At 39.5% G+C, this 21326-nt stretch overlaps 1 protein-coding gene and 1 long non-coding RNA gene across 3 annotated transcripts in view; one reads left to right on the top strand and one right to left on the bottom strand.

Annotated features, from left to right (window-relative positions):
* The window catches only part of MFSD6 (major facilitator superfamily domain containing 6), a 78569-nt gene that overhangs the window by 55933 nt on the left and 1310 nt on the right, over positions 1 to 21326 (bottom strand). The window lies entirely within an intron of this gene.
* LOC116738284 lies at positions 110 to 17362 on the top strand. The gene is made up of 4 exons (XR_004344032.1): positions 110 to 121; positions 4149 to 4155; positions 13827 to 13838; positions 17263 to 17362. It is a non-coding gene; the product is annotated as an uncharacterized LOC116738284 (long non-coding RNA).

The raw sequence follows: 21326 nt of genomic DNA, 5'->3' as shown, positions 1-21326 counted from the left end.
AGAATAAAACAGAAAAATATCTTAAAGATTTCAGGATAGAAAAAGACTTATTAATAAATGCAACAATACACATATTCCCAAAATGGCTTAAAATAAATAGGAAAGATACTACCAAGTGTTGGTGAGGATGCAAAGCACCGGAATGCTCATAGATTGCTGGTAGGAATGTAAATGGATACGCTACTTTGGTAACAGTTTGGGAATAGCTATCAAACCTGAATGTATACCTGACGACAAGTCCTAGATATGTATTGAGTAGTAATCTATTCACCAAATGACATCTACAAAAAATGTTCACGGCAGAACAATTTTAATGGCTCAAAACTGGGAACAACCTGTCTACAGCAGAATACACAAAGTATGTTATATTCACATAACGAAATACTGGATAGCAGTAAAAATGAACAAACTACAACTTCATGCAATGACCAGGATGAATGTCACAAACATAATATGGACTGAGAAAAGAAAGAAGCAAAAGAGCACACACTGTATGATTCCATTTATACAGAGTTACAAAAGCAGGCAAACTAATTGATGGTATTAAAGTCAGGATACGTTTTTGCTTCCAAAGAGATGAAGTAGACACACTTTTCCATACTGCTCCTGCTGAGTACAACTGGGACATTATATATAAACCAAATATAGAAGACTCTGAAAGACAGACAGAAGGCAGACCTGCTAGGGACCTTGGTACCCAAAGAACATGGGGATGAGTGGGGCTACAGAACTTGGAAATACCAATGAATGCAAACCAAAACCAACCAACCAACCAACCAAACAACAAAAAAACAAAGTCCTCTCTGGCTTAAGGATGAGGGAAAATGCAGCCTAGAAAAAATAGAAAGCTTTAGGTAATAACTGCTCTACTCCAGCCAAATACCACAGAAGGAGACCAGGGTAATGTGACCTTACCCCCACCTCCACCAACAAAGGCTGCACAGGAGCCCAGACTTCCACCCTCACCAGGCTACAAGAGGGCACCCCAACCCCTAAGCTGAGGTGTCATCAGAGAACACCAAGTAGGGGGCTGGGACTTTCATCACTGCTAGGTGGTGATGAGATCATATCCCCACAACAGCATCAGTGGAGAACACAGGAGGATCCTGGACTTCCACTCCCACCTGTTAGTAACAAGATACCCCTACCTTTCCCACCTGAGGTGGTGTCAGAAGAGGTCTAATAGAGACTCATGACTTTTGCCACCACCCAGCACTACGGTGTCAGTGGAAGCCACATGGGGAGCAGTAACGAGGCATTCCTATTCCTTCCAGCCAGGAAGGTATCGGTGGACAACTAATGGGGTGTCAGAACACCCATCTCTACATCACAGTAACAAGGAGCTCCTTCACCCTCAGGTGTCATGAGGGGCTGAGTGGGGAACCTGGACTTCTACTTCCATCTGGCAGTGCTGAGGCAACATCTCCAATTCCCTTGCTAGAGCATGTCAGAAAAATCCAGCTGGAACAGAAGGCTTAAATACAACCCACAGTTTCATAACATAATACCCAAAGGGTCAAAATTTCAATAAAAATAATGCATACCAAGAACCCGCGAGACTTCAAAAAATGCTTCAACAAGTGATTACAAACACACTTAAAAAAATGAAGAAGAAAGCTGAAGCACAGAAATAGAAAGTCCCAGCAAAAAATGTAACATATAAAGAGAGACAAAATGGAAATTTTAGAACTGGAAAAGACAATAACCAAACTACAAAAAACTCAATGGATGGACTCTACAGCAGAATGGAGGAGAGAGGGAAAATGAGCGAACTGAAAGACAGAACATAGAAATTACATAATCTGAACAACAGAGAGAACAGACTGGAAAAAAAATTAACAGAGCCTCAAGGACCTGTGGGATCATGAAGATTGAACATTCATGTCATCAAAGTCCTGGAAAGAGAAGAAAAGGGCACAGATGAACTACTCAAAGAAATAAAAGATGAAAATTTTCAAGCTGGCAAAAGACCTACAGATTCAAGATACTGAATGCGCTCCAAACAAGAGAAACCCACACCAAAACACATCATAGTCAAACTGGAAATCAAAGACAAAGAAAAAATCTTGAAAGCAATGACACAGGACTCACAACTTACCAATATTGGAAAAACAAATGATAGCAGATTTCTCATTAGAAACTATATACACCAGAAGGAAGTGGCATGATATATTTTGTGAAAGAAAAGAATTATCAGGGTGCCTCGGTAGCTCAGTCGGTTAAACATCCAACTTCAGCTCAGGTCATGATCACACAGTTTGTGAGTTTGAGCCCCACGTCAGGCTCTGTGCTGACAACTCAGAGCCTGGAAGCTGCTTCAGATTCTGTCTCCCTCTTTCTCTGCCCCTCCCCCACTGGCACTTTGTCTCTCTCCCTCTCAAAAATAAACGAAACATTAAAAATATTTTAAAAAAAGAATTATCAACCCAGAATCTTATATCCATAAGAAAGACAGTGCAAACACCAGAAAACTACAGACCAATATTCCTTATAAACATAGACACAAAAATCCTTAGCAAAATATTAGAAAAGAAAATTTAGCAATATATAAAAAGAATTGTACACTTTGACCAAGTGAGATCTATTCCAAGGATACAAGGCTAATCCAATATTTGAAAATCAATCAATGTAAATCCACATTAAGTTGAAGAAAAAGAGTATCATAATGCTATTAATCAATGCAGAAAAAGATTTTGACAAAATTAAATACTCACTCATGAAAAGTCTCAGAAAAACAGGAAGATAGGGAAACTTCCTCAATTGGATAAAGATCATCTACAAAAACATACAGGTAACATTACACTTAATGGTGAAAGACGTTTTTCTCTAAAGGAGCAAAGCAAGATTATCTGGTCTTACCACTCTTATGCAACATAGTGTTGCATATTTCTTTCTTTTTTGATCTGTCAAAAATCAAATGGCATTTCAATAAGGACAAAAAAGAAAACAAAAGGTATACAGATCAAAAAGAAAGAAACTGTCTCTATTTGCAGCTGATATGAGACTATGTAGAAAATATCAAGAAATCTACAAAATCTCCTAGAAAGAAGAAATATTTAAATATAAATCGATGCATAGGACTAGATGTTAAAAACTACAAAATGCTGATGAAAGAAATAAAAATCTAAATAAATAGTGGGGGCCTGGGTGGCCCAGTCATTAAGCATCTGACTTCAGCTCAGGTCATGATCTCACGGTCCGTAAGTTTGAGTCCCACAATGGGTAAGCTCGAACCCCACTTTGGGTGAGCATGAGCCCCGCTTCATGTGAGCCCCGCTTCTCTCTCTCTCTCTGCTCTTCATTCACTTGCGCCCCCTCTCACAAATAAATAGGTTAATTAATTAATTAATTAATTGGAGAGACAGACCATGTTCATGAATTGGAACATTCAACACAGCAAAGATTTCAATTCTCTTAAAATTTATAACAGGTTTAACACAAACCCTACCAAAATCTGAGCAAGTGTTTTTGTTTTTGTTTTTGTTTTTGAAATAGACATGATTATTCTAAAATTTACATGAAAAGGGAACAAGAGGGGCGCCTGGGTGGCTCAGTCTGTTAAGCATCCGACTTCGGCTCAGGTCGTGATCTCGCAGTCCGTGAGTTCGAGCCCCGCGTTGGGCTCTGCACTGACAGCTCAGAACCTGGAGCCTGCTTCTGATTCTGTGTCTCCCTCTCTCTCTGACCCTCCCCCCATTCATGCTCTATCTCTCTGTCTCAAAAATAAATAAATGTTTAAAAAAAAATTTTTTAAATAAAAAAAAAGGGAACAAGAATAGCTAAAGCAATTTTGAAAAAAAAGATTTATTATGGCTACACAGTAATCAAGTCTATGTGGCATTGGCAGAAGAACAGACACACTGATCAATGGAACAGAACAGAGAGCCCAGGAATAAATCCACCCAAATATGCCCAACCGATATTTCGCAAAGATGCAAAAACAATTTAATGAGAGAAATATAACTTTTTCAATAAATGGTGCTGGAGCAATTAGACATCAATAGGCAAAAAATGAACATCAACCTAAGTTTCATGCCTTTTATGAATATTATTAACTCAAAATGGATCATGGATTTAAATGTAAGATGTAAAACTACATAACTTTTAGGGAAAAAACCTGGGAGAAAATCTTCAGGCTCTAAAGCTAGCCAAAGAGTTCTTAGACCTAACACCAAAAGCATGATTTATAAAAGGGAAAATTGATAAATTAGATTTCATCAAAATTTTAAAAATTTGTTCTGTAGAAGGTCTCTACTAAAAGGAGGAAAAGACAAATTATAGACTAGGAGAAAATATTTGCAAGACACACTCAATGAACGACTAGTATCTAGAATATATAAAGAATTGTCAAAACTCAACAGTAAAAAACAAAAAACAAACCCCAAATAATCCAATTAGAAAATGCACACAAGACATGAAGAGACATTCCATCAAAGTGGAGATACAGGATATACAGATGCATATAGATAGAGGAAAAGATGTTCATGGTCATTAACCATCAGGGAAGTGTAAATTTAATTAAAAGGTATCATGACACGTGTTAACAGTGGCTAAAATACAAATAGTGACAACATCAAATTCTGACAAGGATAAAAAAGAAACTAGATTACTCCTACATTGCTGGTGGGGATGTACAGCCACTCTGGAAAGAAGTTTGGCAATTTCTTAACAATTTAAACATGTGACTACCACATGACCCAGCAACTGCACTTTTGGGCACTTATCTCAGAGAAATGAAAAAATTTCACACAAAATACTAATACACAAATATTGACAGCAGGGGGTGCTTGGGTGGCTCAGCCGGTTGGGCGTCCAACTTTGGCTTGGGTCATGATCTCACGGTCTGTGAGTTCGAGCCCTACATCAGGCTCTGTGCTGACAGCTCAAAGCCTGGAGCCTGTTTCAGCTTCTGTGTCTCTCTCTCTACCCCTCCCCTGCTCACACTCTGTCTCTGTCTCTCTAAAAAATAAATAAACATTTAAAAAAACCCAAATATTTATAGCAGCTTTATTTGTAATACCCCCAAACTGGAAATAACCAGATGCCCTTCAATGGACTAGTTCAACAAACTATGGTACATCCATACCATAGAATATTATGCGGCAATAAAAGGGGAACAGACTATTGGTTCATATAATAACCTGAACAGATCTCAGAGAACTGTAAAGAGTGAAAAAAGTCAATCTTAAAAGATTACATACTGTATGATTCCATTCCTGTATCATCCTTGGAATGATGAAATTACTGAAATGGAGAACACATAAGAGACTTCCAGGAGTTAAGTAGGGAATAGAGGCAAGAGGAAAGTGGCAGAGTGGCTACAGAAGGGAAGCATGAGAAATCCTGGTGGTGATACAGCGTTCTGTATCTCGACCATATAGATGTATCCTGGCTGTGCTACTGTACTAAAGTTGTGCAAGATGTTACCATTGGGGAAAAGTGAGCACAGGATACATAGGCCATCTCTGTATTATTTTTTACAACTGTATGTGAATCTACAGTTATCTCAAAACAAAAACCTTAGTTTTAATAAAAGTTTTATTTTTAAAATAGTAGTTACCCTTGGGGGAGGTAGTGACTAGAAGGTGCTCTAGGGTGCTGATAATTTTATAGTTTTTGATCTGGCTCTTTTTATATGGATGGGTTCAATGTGTAAAAGGTCACTGATTTGTATGATTTTTTCAACAAAAAATGAACTTAACCTAAAATCTGAAGAAGAAAAAAAGAAAACAGATGAAAGTAGGACAGAAATGACATGACAAATATAGGATCATCCAGAAAGTCAAGTATCTACAAACATTAGAACTCCAAGAAGAGAAAATAGAGAAAATTAAGAGAAGGAAATTTTTTTAATTTGAGAAAATTTCTCAGAACTGAAAGCTATGAATTGTCTGACTGAGGCAACCCACTGAGCACCAGGCACAGAGAATAAAACAGACCTGAGCCAAGGCACATCATTAAAATTTCAGAACACTAGGACAAACAGATGACCCCACAAAGTTTCAGAGAATAAAATGTGTCACATACTAAGGATCAAGAACCAGAGATGGCTTCAGATTTCTCAACAGTAACACTGGAAGCTATAGCCAGCTAAATTATTATTCAAGTTTCTAGGTGAAATAAAGAAAGACATTTTACATATGCAGTTTCTCAAAAAAATGTACCTCTCATGTTTCTCAGATTGTGTGTGCCCCCCGCAAAAGGGGGGTGGACTAAATGAAGAAAAAGACAGGGGATATAGGACATTAAAGACCTGATGTGAGGTTGGCACCCTGCACTGGGCTCTGTGCTGACAGGCCTGGAGCCTGTTTCAGATTCTGTTGTCTCCCTCTCTCTCTACCCCTCCCCCGCTCATGCTCTGTCTCTCTCTGTCTCAAAAATAAATAAACATTTTTAAAAAATTAAAAAAAAAAAAAAGACCTGATGTGGGAGACAGGCAAAGGGACACAAGCACACTGGTGACCACAGATCCCGGCGTGACAGCTGTGCACCAGATGGAGAGGGCAGCAGGTCTAGCAGTGGCAGGTCTGAAGGCTCCCCGAGAGCTCTGACAGCAAAAGGACACTGACAGAATAACAAGACATCTGAATGTGTCAAGAGGAACTCTAACGGTGAAGAGACTGGGGATGAATTAGTGGTAAGCAGAGAGAAAGTTGGGTAAGCAAAACATCACAAGAAAACAAAAGTGGCACAGGAAAAAAAAATAACCATAGTTTACTACATGTCTCAGCTATGATTATACAGTCCTACTAATGTAAAGTCCAACAACAGTGGGAAGATAGGAACTGAGAAGATTGAACAGGTATAGAGAGCTGGGGCAGGAAACAAGAGTTAGTCCCATACCTTCCAAGGTGGGAAGACAGTAGATAATGCCTACATTTAAAAATCAAGAGGGGAGCCTGGGTGGCTCAGTCGGTTGGGCGTCCGACTTCAGCTCAGGTCACGATCTCGCGGTCCGTGAGTTCGAGCCCCGCGTCAGGCTCTGGGCTGATGGCTCAGAGCCTGGAGCCTGTTTCCGATTCTGTGTCTCCCTTCTCTCTCTGTCCCCTCCCCAACTCATGCTCTGTCTCTCTCTGTCCCAACGATAAATAAACGTTAAAAAAAAAAAAAATTTTTTTAAAAATCAAGAGCTAAGAATACAAGCATTTTATTTAAAAATACACAGATAAATATCAAAATAGTGGCCTAAAAGGCAAGAAAGTAGTTGCCTCTGGGACGGGAAATGAGGAAAGGTATAGAATCTGGTGTTTTACTTTATAAACTTGTTCATTTTTTTAAAAAAATGTTCATCTTAAAAAAAAAAAACACTTTGTATTCTGCTTTAAAAAATAAAAATTAAGGTGTGCCTGGGTGGGTGGCTCAGTTGGTTAAGTGTCCGGCTCTTGGTTTCAGCTCAGGTCATGATCTCACAGTTCATGAAACTGAGCCCTGCGTTGGGCGCTCTCTCTCTCCCTCTCTCTCTGCCCCTCCCCCACTCACACTTACTCGTGTGCACGCTCTCTCTCTCTCTCTCAAAATAAATAAATAAATAAACATAAAGAAAAAGGAAATACACAGTCATATGAGCTTTACCTTTACAAAAGAAAGTAATTTAAAGCAGCTACTTGTACCCTTCTATGACAAACTAAAGATAGTTTTCAGAATTGTACAAAATGCATTCTGATTATGAATTCTAATCAGGTGGCCTTTAATTAATTATCTTCCATAAATCAACCACTGAGTCTTTAACAAGGAGGTCATAGAAGGACACAAAGTCCTTTTAAAAGGGTACAAGTCTCTGAATTGTCCACATGATGATGAGAACTGATGCCCAAATGCTAATTCCACGCTGCAAAATATCTTACGTTAGTGTGTTGATTTAAACCTTGATGAGGGACTTTCTTCCAAAGCATTCTTTCCTCTCTATCTTATTCAAATGATTTTTTATTATCATAAGGTTATGCAAGGTGTCTCCTGTTACAGGAGTCCAGATGTTAAGTAGTCCTCAAAGTATAAACAAATGCAAAGTAGGTAAGGGAATGTTCCTGTATTATAACACTCTGTACCTTTATATGAATGTCACATTCAGTAACTTTTATAAGAATTTGAAATCTAAAAATATACACAAACAAAAACTTTCACTTTCAATTCAGGACATTAATGTTTAGACAATACTTTCAGGTTATACTTAGATTTTGAGGAAAAGGAACCAAAATAATCACAGTTATTTTTTTTAAACTTTTTATTTTTATTTACGTATTATTTTAAGTAGGTTCCGTGCCCAATGTGGGGCTCAAACTCACAACCCTGAGATCAAAAGTCACATGTTCTACTGACTGACCCAGCCAGGCACCCCCAAAATAATCACATTTAAAACACAGTGACAAAATGCAGTTTAAATATATTCATCTGTGAGATCATAGGATCAGGGACAAAAAGAAGCAAATAAACGAAACAACCTCTGTATTTTAGTAAAATTAAAATATGTCCCAAAGTAGGCCATGCTTTGGCTGCATTAGATTACATTTAATTTGCTATAAGGATTGATAGAGCAAGTATAAAGAGCAGTAAAAATATTTATATGTTGGATGAAGTACTTAATCTCTTTACAAACCAAGGAGGGATTTTGTTTATTAAGTAGTTTAACAACATGAACCCATTAAACTAACATTTTGTTTAAACCTCTGAGTCTTAAAGATTTGTTTAAAAGAGGGGCGCTCAGGTGGTTCAGTTGACTGAGCATCCAACTTCAGCTCAGGTCATGATCTCTCAGTTCGTGGGTTTGAGCCCCACATGGGCCGGGCCCTCTGCTGTCAGCACAGACACTGCTTTGGATCCTCTGTCCCCTTCTCTCTGCCCTTCCCCTGCTTGTGCGCTGGCTCTCTCAAAAACTAAATGAACATTAAAAAAAAAAAAAAAAGCTCATTTGTTTAAAAAAAATGATTTGTTTAAAAGAAACTTTTTAATGTTTATTTATTTTTTAGAGAGAGAAAAACAAAGTGTTAGTGGTGGTGGGGCAGAGAGAAGGACACAGAATCCAAAGCAGGCTCCAGGCTCTGAGATGTCAGCACAGAGCCTGATGCGGGGCTTGAACTCAAGACCGTGAGATCATGACCTGAGCCGAACTCAGATGCTTAACCAACTGAGCCACCCAGGTGTCCCTAAAAGAAACTTTTAAAAAGGAGAGAAGACATTTCAAATAGTACACAGAATTAAAATTTATTAACTTCTCTGGGAAATCTCTGTTGTAGGACTGCTGTTAAGCCAGCTTGGATAAGAAGGGCTTTTATTTATTAGGAAAGCAGAGAAGTTTTCTCATTTAGCACTCTCTAATGCTGGTAAGAACACAGCCTTTTAAAACCTGGAGAGACATTCTACCAGTACCTACCCTGAGTCATTCAAATAGCAGGTATTTCTGAATTATTGATGACAGGTGATGAAATAATCCTTGTTAAAATTGATAGCTTTCTTCATTATGTATGTAAATTGAAACTGCTTAAACGTATATTGAGTTATCCACAAATATATGAGTATGGAAATGGGTTCAACTTTGAGGGGGGAAAAAAAACCCTTAAACTTGAATATGTTCTTTGGAATAATAATTATCAAAGGTCAGGGGCACCTGGGTGGCTCAGTCGGTTAAGCATCGGACTTCAGCTCAGGCCATGATCTCGCTGTTTGTACGTTTGAGCCCCGTGTCAAGCTCTGTGCTAACAGCTCAGAACGTGGAGCCTGCTTTGGATTCTGGGTCTCCGTCTCTCTGCCCCCTCCCACTCATGCTCTGTTTCTCTCTCGCAAAAATGAACATTAACAAAAAAAAATTTTAAACAAATTGCCAAAGGTCAGACTTGCAGGCATTATAACGTAGCAACATAACCACAAGCGATGGAGAGGAAATAATCCCTGGATGACACAGAAAGGACATTTCCCTGGCACCATTGCCATCATAACTCAGTATTGCCCAGAGACCAGTACTGAAGCTGCAAAACAGGAAAATCCACTTTCTGGACCCTCAGAGCTACCTCTACACTGTCAACTGTTATTGACCATTCTCTCTAGCATTGATCAATGTGAGTCCCAGGGCAGGTCTCTAACTACTGCTGCAATCTATTATGAGCACAGACATAGAGAAACCACTCTAAACAAGTCTTAGAGTCCTGGTATTCAGGCACTACATTCTTGAACATTCAGTTCAACCCCCAGAATTTTCCAGAAAGCGCTCTCCTCAGAGGACAGCATTCAGTGTCAATTCCAGCAGATCTTTTTCAATAAGGATTGTTTTAGCATCTGCTAGACCTTTTGCCAATGTCATGAAAAAGAAACATAAGGTTGGTTTTATAACAGTTATATAAGCTACAAGGGCATTAAGATGTACAGAGGTGAATGACTGTTTTAGAATCTTCCTCTCCCTTTTGGAGCACTTTGACATGGCTCCTTAATGGCTCAGCCAAACTGTAAGATCAAAACTGGTTCTAGTCCTTCCAGCCCAGCTTGATTCCCCAAAATCCAGCTTGAACCCTCCAGATACTCAGTGGTCCCCACAGTTGCTGCCAACAGTATTCCACTTGGACTGAAACTCCTTCCAGAATCCAGAACCTGCCATCCCTGTTATTCCTGGTGGACCTTTCCCAGGCTCATAGCAAAACCTGTCTGCTGGGTGACAAGCAAACTGATCCATACAGTGGCTAATGCATACCTTGTGGCTGGCCATCTTGACAACATATTTTTACTTTAATAAGGGCTCAGCGGGCTATGTTATCATCACAATTATTACTAACTACAACACAACAACACTTAAGTAATATCTGCTATGGGTTTAAAATGTATTAACTCATTTAATCCCAATAGTTCTCTGGGGTGAGTATGATTACTCTCCCAACTTGACATGATGAAAATGGCCACAGGGAAACTAATGATTAGCCCAAGGTTAACAGGGAGTAAGAAGGAGAGCTGGCATTCAAATCCAGACAGTCTGTGCTCTTAGCATGCTGTCTCACTAGACAGGGATGTCAAAAACATGGTCTTGGGCCTCAAAGACTTGCTTTATAGTTGACAAGTTGAGCCCAAAACACAAGGAAGATTTAAATGACAAGTCACAAGAATGTAACAGACGAGAAGCCACATAGCACCCCATAATTAACAGAAAATGTTAACAGACAAGGGATGCTTCTGGGGCTCAGAGCAGAGAGCCCAAACTTCAGACAGAGGTTGTCAAGAGAATGAGGGACTTAACTTGAACCCTGAAAGATATGTAGGATTTGCCTTGGGCAAAGATGAAAGGGAAAACTATTCCAGGATGGGGGAAGAGAAAACAGAAGATCCTTAAAATGGTAATACTGGGGCTGAAGGGCATCTGAGGCTAGTGGATAGCAACAGATCACATTAGCACCAACAATTGGATGGGATGCGTGTTTGGTGATCAGTAATTCAAATGGTGAAGACCCAGTCCCTGCTATCAAGTCCAGTGGTAAGAAAGAGAGAGGGGTAAGCACAGCCAAATACACGATGCTATATGTTAAAACAGGAGCAAGCAGAGTTGACACAGAAGTCTCTGGGTGGGGCCTTAAGGAAGTCTTCAAGGATGAGAGAGTAATCCACAAGAGGAGCAGGGGAGGGCCTAATCAAGAAGGGCCTTCTACACACTACTAAGAGGTCACTGAGCAGGGGATTAGGGACTGTCAGAGATTAGAATCCTAGCTCTGCCACTGACTAGATCAATGACCTTGGAGAAGCCACTTTTCAAAGTCTCCCCATCTACAAAAGGAGGAACGTAATAATATTTTTCCGTTAAGGTAGCCAGGGGGGGATGAAAAAGCATAATGCAGTTCAATCTTAGCCTAGTGCCTGATAAATTATATAGAACTTGTTGGTATTATTTATTTCAAGCACAACAGGGAGCCACTGAAGAGAATGAAACAGAATAGAATACAATGGTCACATTTGTATTGTACAAAGATTATTATAGCTTCAGTGCAGAAAACAGAATGGCAGGATTTTGCTACTGCCACCCTACTAAGGTTTTCCTAACATTTGACCTTTTAATGTACTGGTCTTAACCAGTACATTACTTATAAGTACTAATATTCTGTGATAGAATTTACTTTGGATAGTACTCTATGAATTGTACCTAATGCAATATTTTATAACATCTGGAAATAGTAAACTTAACGATATTTTCCTGACTCCTTTCTCTGCTTCTGGAGACTGGTCTCACACCTGAGCTGTGGTAAGACTTGTGGATAATTTTATTGCTCTTTTTTATAAGTACTTCCTGTCTTCCCAACTATATTATAATCTCCTTGAATGAGGAATCTAGTGCTCAGCATATTGCCCTTTACTCTTGTAGGCTCCAATAAAGATTATTTTTGATTACTACCTGATGATAATATATTGTATATATAATATTTTACTAAAGTTTAATGTGACAGATTAATTTTAGGAAGTACAGAGAGAAGTCCCAATTGCTCTCCTGGCTTTGACAAATCAGTGCCTCTTTGAGCCTCCCTTTACTCGTTATAAAATGGGGATCAAAACACAAACCCAAGTCAACTAACTCACAGAGGGATTTTAGGGCATAAATGAAATAATGTATTGAAAAAGTATTTTTCTAACTCAAAACCACATATGTTGCTGGTGATGATTGTGATCATGTTCCTCAAGCTGTACTATTTCATTGAAATGCTAGGCCATATTTTACAATTACTCTAGAAACATCCTTCCCAAGTGAGTATTCTAGAACTTTTTGGCACCACCCATGAACTAGGCTAGAATTTTACCCATCAGTGCTTATGGATTTAAGTTTATATCCACTTCCATGTCCTCAGCCTAGTTTTTGCAGGCAATCAGGTGGGAGAGTGCACACTGACTCACTAGAGAACACACTGTTGGAGGGGTGTCTGGGTGGTTCAGTTGGTTAAGCTTAAGCGTCTAACTTCGGCTCAGGTCATGATCTCGCGGTTTGTGAGTTTGAGCCCCGCGTTGGGCTCTGTGCTGACAGCCCTGAGCCTGGAGCCTGCTTCGGATTCTGGGTCTCCCTCTCTCTCTGCCCCTCCACTGCTTGTGCTCTCTCTGTCTCTCAAAAATGAATAAATGTAACAAACAAACAAACAAAAACACACTGTTGGATTAGGGACTGGAATGATAATTAGGTATCTCCAGACCAGAAATACCTTTTCATTTAAAATATAGTCACCTGGGGGCACCTGGGTGGCCAGTCAGTTGAGCATCTGACTTCAGCTCAGGTCATGATCTCATGGTTTGTGGGTTCGAGCCCCCATCGGGCTCTGCGCTGAAAGCTCAGAGCCTGGAGCCTGTTTCGGATTCTGTGTCTCCCTCTCTCTCTGCTCCTCCCTTGCTCACACTCTGTCTCTCTCCCTCTCTCAAAAATAAATAAACGTTTAAAAAATTTTTTAAAAAATAAAATAAAATAGAATCACCTGTAGGAACATTTTAATTATATTTGTAACATAATAAACATGAAAGATAGGAGCCGAAATCCTAACATATTTCCCTTCATACTGCTAAGAGGGTGAAAGGAACAAGTTATTCTCACCTCTTCTGGGTGTGGATGTGGAGGAGGAAATAGTCTTTAATCCTAAATGTGGCTTTAGTAATAAAAAATGCCAAGGGGATTTTCACTTTCACTTTGCGTAAGACCCAACTAAATGTCATTTAAAAATTGGTAAGTTAGGTCCTTAGACTTCATCAACCATCATGGAAGCAGATTCTTGTTTTTGGCTTCTGATTAAATACTGTGCCAGTAGCTTCTAGTATAAATTTGAAGCAGGCCCCAGAACCTCATTTCCTTCTACATTTCAAATAAACTTCCTGCCTTAAAACAAGCCTAGTGTGAAGAACAAGTAACAGTTCAAATCACAACATGAACAGAATGTTTTTTAAAAGATATTTCGATCTTGTGAGTTTCTCCAACAACAACAAAATCCAGTGGATGTTTCAAAATAGGGAGTGAAAGTAACTGAATATGCTGCTGCTGATACTCAAGAAGGAAAATAAAGACGGGTGCCCGGGTGGCTCAGTCAGTTAAGCATCGGACTTCAGCTCAGGTCATGATCTCTCAGTTCAGGAGTTTGAGCCCTGCGTTGGGCTCTGTGCTGACAGTTCAGAGCCTGGAGGCTTTTAGATTCTGTCTCTTCTCTTTCTGCCTCTCCTCCATTCGCACTCTGTCTATCTGTCTCTCTCTCAAAAGTGCATAAACATTTTAAAAAATTTTTTAAAAAGGAAGGAAAATGAAGAGATTTAAGGGGGGGCAGGGTCACAGAAGGTTTGTAAAAATAGAACCGAAGTACAGTCATCTCTCCCTAAACAAAGATCAATAGCCAGAAAGGGCAAGGAAATTGCTTGTGTAGGATAACCATACTAATGAATAGGCTGGGTTTCCAATATTCGTTGCACTTCAATTGCTGACACTTAGAAACCGTCTCCCCACTGAACTAATATTCCAAACAGTGGCAGTACCCAGTTTACTGAAGCACGAGTGCTGAAAGAACCTGGGCGTTACAGAGTTCAGAACTTTTATTTACTTTTAAAGATTTTATTTTTAAGTAATCTCTACACCTACCATGAGGCCCAAGCTCACGGTCCTGAGATCAAGAGTCACACGCTCCACTGACTGAGCCAGCCAGGCACCCCCAGAGTGCATCACTTTTAAGTTAGAGGAAATTCTTTCTATTTTTCAATTCTGGAATGCCAGCAACATGTTTCCCAAGACAGGCCCGTCCAGAGCCTCCCTACTCACCACTCCCCTCTACCCACAGCAGTGGGCATGGATGGAATCCCAGCCACTCGCTTCCTCCTGAGTGACAATTCCAACCTGTGGGAGCCATGGAGTCCTTGCCAGAAGTCTTTGAAAGCATTAAAACGAATGTGTCACGCCTATGCCTTCTACTCTTTTTGGATGTACACTGATGCTACCATCATGCACTTATTTCTCTGGTAAGTGTTCGTGTGATTCTTCTAGCTTTCTAGGCATTTTCTCAGACAAGGGACCCTCCAAGCATAACTACTTTCATGTAACCGGGTCAGCACCAGAGCCGGCCACGGTGAACCTGGCCACCACCACAAGTCAACACTTAATCTTACGGAATTATTTACTAGTTTAGTGGCTGTAAATGCAATCTTTGTTTCTTTGCCAAGAAGCCAACATGAAAAATCTTAGACTTATCTTTTCAAAGCCTGAAACAAAAGATTTCTAAAAGGTTGATACTGAAAGAAGTTATTTGCTTAAGGTTTTAGAGAAAGATTTTCCTCAATAAATTTTTGCTTGCTATACTTGAGGAGCAACTTAGATGGAAGATACAATAGTTTAAAAAAAGATGAATTACAATACTATTAAAATGCTTCTTGGTTTATTTTTCAATCTAGTTATGTGAATGCCTGTTTTATACACAGAGACAGATACAATTTTTTTCAAATCTTTTCAGAAAAGGACTCACTCAGGTAAATATATTGGTATAGGACTATAGGTTCAAGATCTAAAAATACTAGGAACACTGAAAAAGCAGACTGTGTAAAAATAAGAATTATAAGGAGAAATAAAAACACAACTCCAAGTATTAGTAATATAACATTAGGTTAGAGCACTAACATGCATGCACACACACACACACACACACACACACACACGTAAAATAATGTTATAATTGCAATGGGTATTTGATGAAAGCTTATTCAGTAAAAGACTGGTGTCATTACTTGACCATTCTGACACCATTAAGACACCAAGGAAGTTAAGAGGGTTACAGAAAGTATGATCTACCCATAAGATAAGGCATTTTAGGAATTTCTAGGTGCTCAGACACATATTTTATGAGTTTATACTTTGGATCAAAATATAGACTGCAAGATTTAAAATACATTTTTCTACAGACATATAGCTATTATCTATGATTTTTATTTATATCCCCTAAATGCCATTATCTAAAACAACAATTTATATCCTAACACATTCCAGTATATATAATCTAAAATTGTTTCTTATGCTGTCAGAACTCTTGAGAGTTAGCATGAGCTATAAATGTCTTTCAGAAAATGACTTATTACCTAGCCCATTAAAGTAAAAATACATACATGCCCTACCAATACTTTTGAAAATGAAAATATTCAGTGCTGGTAAGGATGAAGATTGACAGGCACCCTCATTGTAATTCTCTCATGAGAATGCAAGGATTTAAGTGTAAGGATGTTCATTTCTGTACTTTTCATAATAATCAAAGCTGAAGCACAGGAAGCAATCAGTAACAGGAGCAGTTAAATAAACGTGGCATATCCATGTCAGAGAAAAATACAAACTTATATCCATAGGATAAAAAAATAGAACTGAATAGAACTGAATAGAATATGGAGAAATGCTTATGATATATGCATCACATTAAGTGAAAAAAAAAACCCGGATAAAAAACCCTCTGTATTCCAAGAGTTTATACTTGTAAGTCTATGTGCTTCATATGAAATATGTTTTAGAAAAAAACTTGAAGAAAATAACAAAATATTACTAGGGCCATTTCTGTGAAGTGAGGAGTACTTTAATTTTTTTTCTTACACTTTGCTGGATTTTCCTCCGATGAGCCTTTATCACTTTTAAGTATGTTTTATTTTATTTTGAGAGAGGGAGTGTGAGTGGGGAGAGAGGCAGAGGGAGGGAGGGAGGGAGGGAGGGAGAGAGGGAGAGAGAGAGAGAGAGAGAGAGAATTCCAAGCAAGCTGCATGCTCAGTGAGGAGCTGACACGGGGCTCGAGCCCACTACCCCAGGATCATGACCTGAGCCAAAAATCAAGAGCCGGACACTTAACTGACTGAGCCACCCAGGTGCCCTGAGCATTTATCACTTTTAAAATACATATGAAAGAGGCATTATTTTACGTACAAGGTAGCTGACTGACAATCAGGGCACCCTTGATTCTGTAGTTTGTAAAAAGTCACAGCAAGTTGCTAAATTGAAGTCGGCTTCTCCTTGGGCTGCTCCTGCTCACTTGAAGAGACAACTGAAAAGGCCTGTTTTAAGGGCTTTGAGACATTCTTTTTTTTTTCTTAATGTTTATGTATTTTTGAGAGAGAGAATGAGCAGGGGAGGGGCAGAGAGAGAAGGGGACAGAGGATCCGAAGTAGGCTCTGTGCTGACAGCAGAAAGCCCCATGTGGGGCTCAAGCTCACAAACCATGAGATCATGACCTAAGCTGAAGTCGGATGCTCAACCGACTGAGCCCCCCAGGCGCCCTGGCTTTGAGACATTTCTTAAAAGATTTTATATCTTTGTGATGGAAAAAGGGGAACTCCTGTGCACTGTTAATGGAATGTAAATTGGTGCAGCCACTATGAAAAACACTATGGAGATTCCACAAAAAACTGAAAATAGAATTACCACAGGATCCAGTAATTCTATTGCTGGATGTTTACCCAAAGAAAATGAAAACACAAATTGGAAAAGATATATGCATGTCTGTGTTTACTGTAGCATTATTTACAATAGCCAAGATATGTAGCCCAAGTGTCCACTAATGAATGGTTAAAGAATATATAAGTGAAATATACAATATATACAATGAATATTACTCAGCCGTAAAAAGGAACGAGATCTTGCCAGTCCCAACAACAAGGATGGACCTAGAGGGTCTTATCCCAAGTGAAATAAGTCAGACAGGAAGACAAATACCACATGATTTCACTTACATGAGTTTAAAAAACAAACAAATGAACAAACAAAAAATAGAATCATACTCAAATACAGAGAACTGGTGGTTGCCAGAGGGGAGGGATGTTGAAAGGATGGACAACATAGGTAAAGGGGATTAAGAGATACAAATTTCCACTTATAAAATAAATAAGTCATGGCAATGAAAAGTACAGCATAGGGAATATAGTCAATAATACTGCCACAACTTTGTAAGGAGGCACACGGTAACTATACTTATTGTGGTAACCACTGCTTAAGGTACAGACTTGTTGAATCACTAAGCTATACACCTGAAACTAATGTAACACTGTATGTCTGCTATACTTCAAAAAAAATAATTTTAAAAAAGATATCATACCTTCAAAATATAGGGAACCTGATTATGTAGTAAATAAAATTAAAATGTGTGTTATCTTTACCCTATGGAAGCATAACAATAAAATCTTTTATTTTTTAATTTTTAAAAAAATTTTAATGTTTATTTTTGAGAGAGAGAGAGAGACAGAGCGTGTCTCAGAGAGAGACAGGGGAGGGGCAGACAGAGAGGGAGATGCAGAATCTGAAGCAGGCTCCAGGCTCCGAGCTGTTAGCACAGAGCCTGATGCGGGGCTGGAATTCACGAGCTGTGACATCATGACCTGAGTCAAAGTTGGACGCTTAACCAATTGAGCCACCCAGGCACCCCAACAATAAAATCTTTTATTCAAACTCCCTCACAAAGGTGAGTTTGGGTTCCATTTGTCCAATAAACACAACTCCACATAAATTATCTTAAAACAGAATTAAGAAGGCACTCATAATAGCTGCAGAAGCTTAACTATGCTGGAGACAGGCCTTGTTTACCTTGGGGCCAATTCTACCTTAACCTTGTCCCTAAAGTACCCAGTGCAGTTACAAGAGAAGAATTTGCCACATGGCTCATAGGGCCCCACTCCTCCACTGTTCCGGGGTTCCGGGGTTCCAGGGTTCCTCTGCTGGCCACGTCCCTACTCTGCACCCCATGGGCAGAAGGGCCCACGGGGAGGCAGCTTGTGGAAAGCAGAGGGCACCGAGCTGTGCAGTGGATGTCTGTCTACAGAGTCACACAGGCAGCTAGCTACCACCTCAGGCTCCTTACTCACTTTCCCTTGGCACAGTTAACCCACAAATCAGGCTTGTTGAGACAACACCAGTTCCTCTTTCTAGTTCTCCTTTTATCCTCCACAAAGCCACACCAGAGCTCCCTCTGGCCTCTGCTGACTCATGAGGGCCAGTCTCCCACTCTACCCCAATCCCACTCTTGGCCTCAGATCAAAGCGTACCCTCCGAGTTATTCAAGTTGGACTTTCCGGTTTTCTATTTGCAAAATGTTCTCTGAATTTGTCTTCTCAAACACACACTGCAACAAATGTCAAAAAGATGTCTTAGCCCTCCTTTATTCAATCCTCTCTCCATACCTCTGGAATATGTTTTTTCTCAGAGCCTCAATTTCACTCCATCTGGCCCATCCTCTCCCATTCCACCCCTCCCCCGCTGCCTAAGTGCAGCAGCACCACCAGAACCTAAGGTAATACAGGGTTCTCCTTCACATCTCTGAGCCTCAAACCTCCCTTCCACACAATCATCAGCACATCCCCTGCTTAGCTGCATTTACATGACATTAGACCAAGGCGGAGGGAGGCTACTTTTAATACAAGACTCTGGGTAGTTTTTGTGGGTACTGAGGTAGGGGTAGGGGTGTGGGTGTGCTGGGAGCTATTTAGAGCCACAGACTAGCAAGACAAGTTTCAATATCTATAGCAAATACATATTAATATATAGGCTCAAGGTTTAGTTGTTTAACATTTCAGTTATTTGTTTTGGTGTGGTTTTCTGCTTTGGGCTCTGCACCAATAAATCATTGTCGTAACAAATGACTCTGAGAGTTTCCAAAAGCTTCCTGGCCAACCAAAATAAGACAGTGCCACTTCACAAAGTGATAAATAAGTGTCTTCTAAATACGGAGAATGAAAACCAACTACAAAGCAAATGTTAACTGAAATCATCGCTAGGGCCAAGTACTACACACAGTGTGTCCTTCAGGATTTAGGGCAAAAAAATTCAGGCTAATCCAGGCCCTTTTAAAAAACCCAAACAAAAAAATAATAAATAAAAATAAATAAAACCCAAACATAACCTCATAAGGAAAAAAGAAAAGCACCCTCTTTCCATCACCCCATCCCACTTCCTTCAAGTAGTCAATGTCAACAGTTTGCGGACAATGAGGGGTATGTGTGCCTGTATGCACCTGTTAAGTATCTGCATATAAATCTTTTTCAAATGCCTTTTTCACTTAACTGTATCTTGATTCTCCCCAAGACAATGTATCAAAGTGGCTAACAGACACATTTACATTTATTCCATCTCTCCCTTTCCCTACAATGCAATTGCTAAGTCAAGACTACTGAATATCAAAAGAAGTAAAAAAAAATCCTGTCTGCCTAAAACTAAATTATCTTTGGTCATTTTCATGTACTTACACTTGCCTTCAACCTAAAAATGGTGAGAAATGGGTAAATATATTTGCATTAATATGCCTGCAATATAAATTGATCTTACATAGAAAACTGTTACCATATGTAATACACGTACATTGAAATGTAGCTAATTTTCAAAGGCAGAAAGCAAAAGAGGGCACCCGCTTAGGTGGTGAGGCCCAATGGGTCCTGAATAAGGAGGCACACGGTGTGGAAACTTTCCAGGCTTTGGAGCCAGAGACATGGAGTCAAACCTAATTCCACCTCTCACCGATTATGTGGTTTGTGTACATTCTTTAACTCTTCTCAGCTTCCTTTTCGTCACTCACAATGCTGGGGAAAAGACTCATCTCTCAGAGATCTAGAAATTAAGTGTGTAAGACTGTGTTTTGAACATAGTTAAGTGCTCAAAAATGCCTTATTACTGTCAACAATCCAGATAGACTTGGTGATCCAATACCTTGTACCACCGAACACATGCAAACCTTGCTGTTCTATCTTTGTGTTTTAGTTTGCCTTATTTGTATAGAAACAGAGCCTAAATTACTGTAAACATGCCTAGAAGCTTTAATGCCTTATTGAAACAGGATCCTCTGTCCTACTCCCCCAGTGTCATGCACTGGGCTAAACAGCAATGTCCCAGCCTCCTCCTAAGCAATCCTAAATTTCCCTTCCAACCTGTGATAAACACAAGCCATCTGACTATCACTAAATAACTGAAAATATCTTGCATGTCTGCTAATGACCAGCAGCTTAACGTGTCAAAAGTCAATCTTCCCAATAACTAGGGTTCCTATCTCTCCTTTTAGTTAACAAACCATCGATGATGCATACACCTTTAGCTGGCTAGCTCCCAGTGTCTTAGGGAAGGGATGCCCTGCAGACAGCAGGAATCTACTAAATACACATAGTTGTTGGTTAACTGTCCACCCACCCCTTATATCCATCTATATTGAAAAGGCTGGATTTCCACAAAATCCTAAACTTCTAGAACAATTAAAGGCAAACTGGCCACCATACCATCCAACCCTCCTTCTACATGTGAAAAAAACTGAGGCTGGGGAAGATGTGATGTGCCCAAGGACATACAACTATGTAGACACCAATAGGAATTAGAAACTCAACGCCTTAATTTAAGGTTTTTTCTTACAACAATTAGGCAG

This window comes from Lynx canadensis, chromosome C1 (genome assembly GCF_007474595.2).
Source record: "Lynx canadensis isolate LIC74 chromosome C1, mLynCan4.pri.v2, whole genome shotgun sequence".
In the NCBI taxonomy this organism is placed as follows: Eukaryota; Metazoa; Chordata; class Mammalia; order Carnivora; family Felidae; genus Lynx; species Lynx canadensis.
This window is presented reverse-complemented; position numbering and strand designations above follow the sequence as displayed.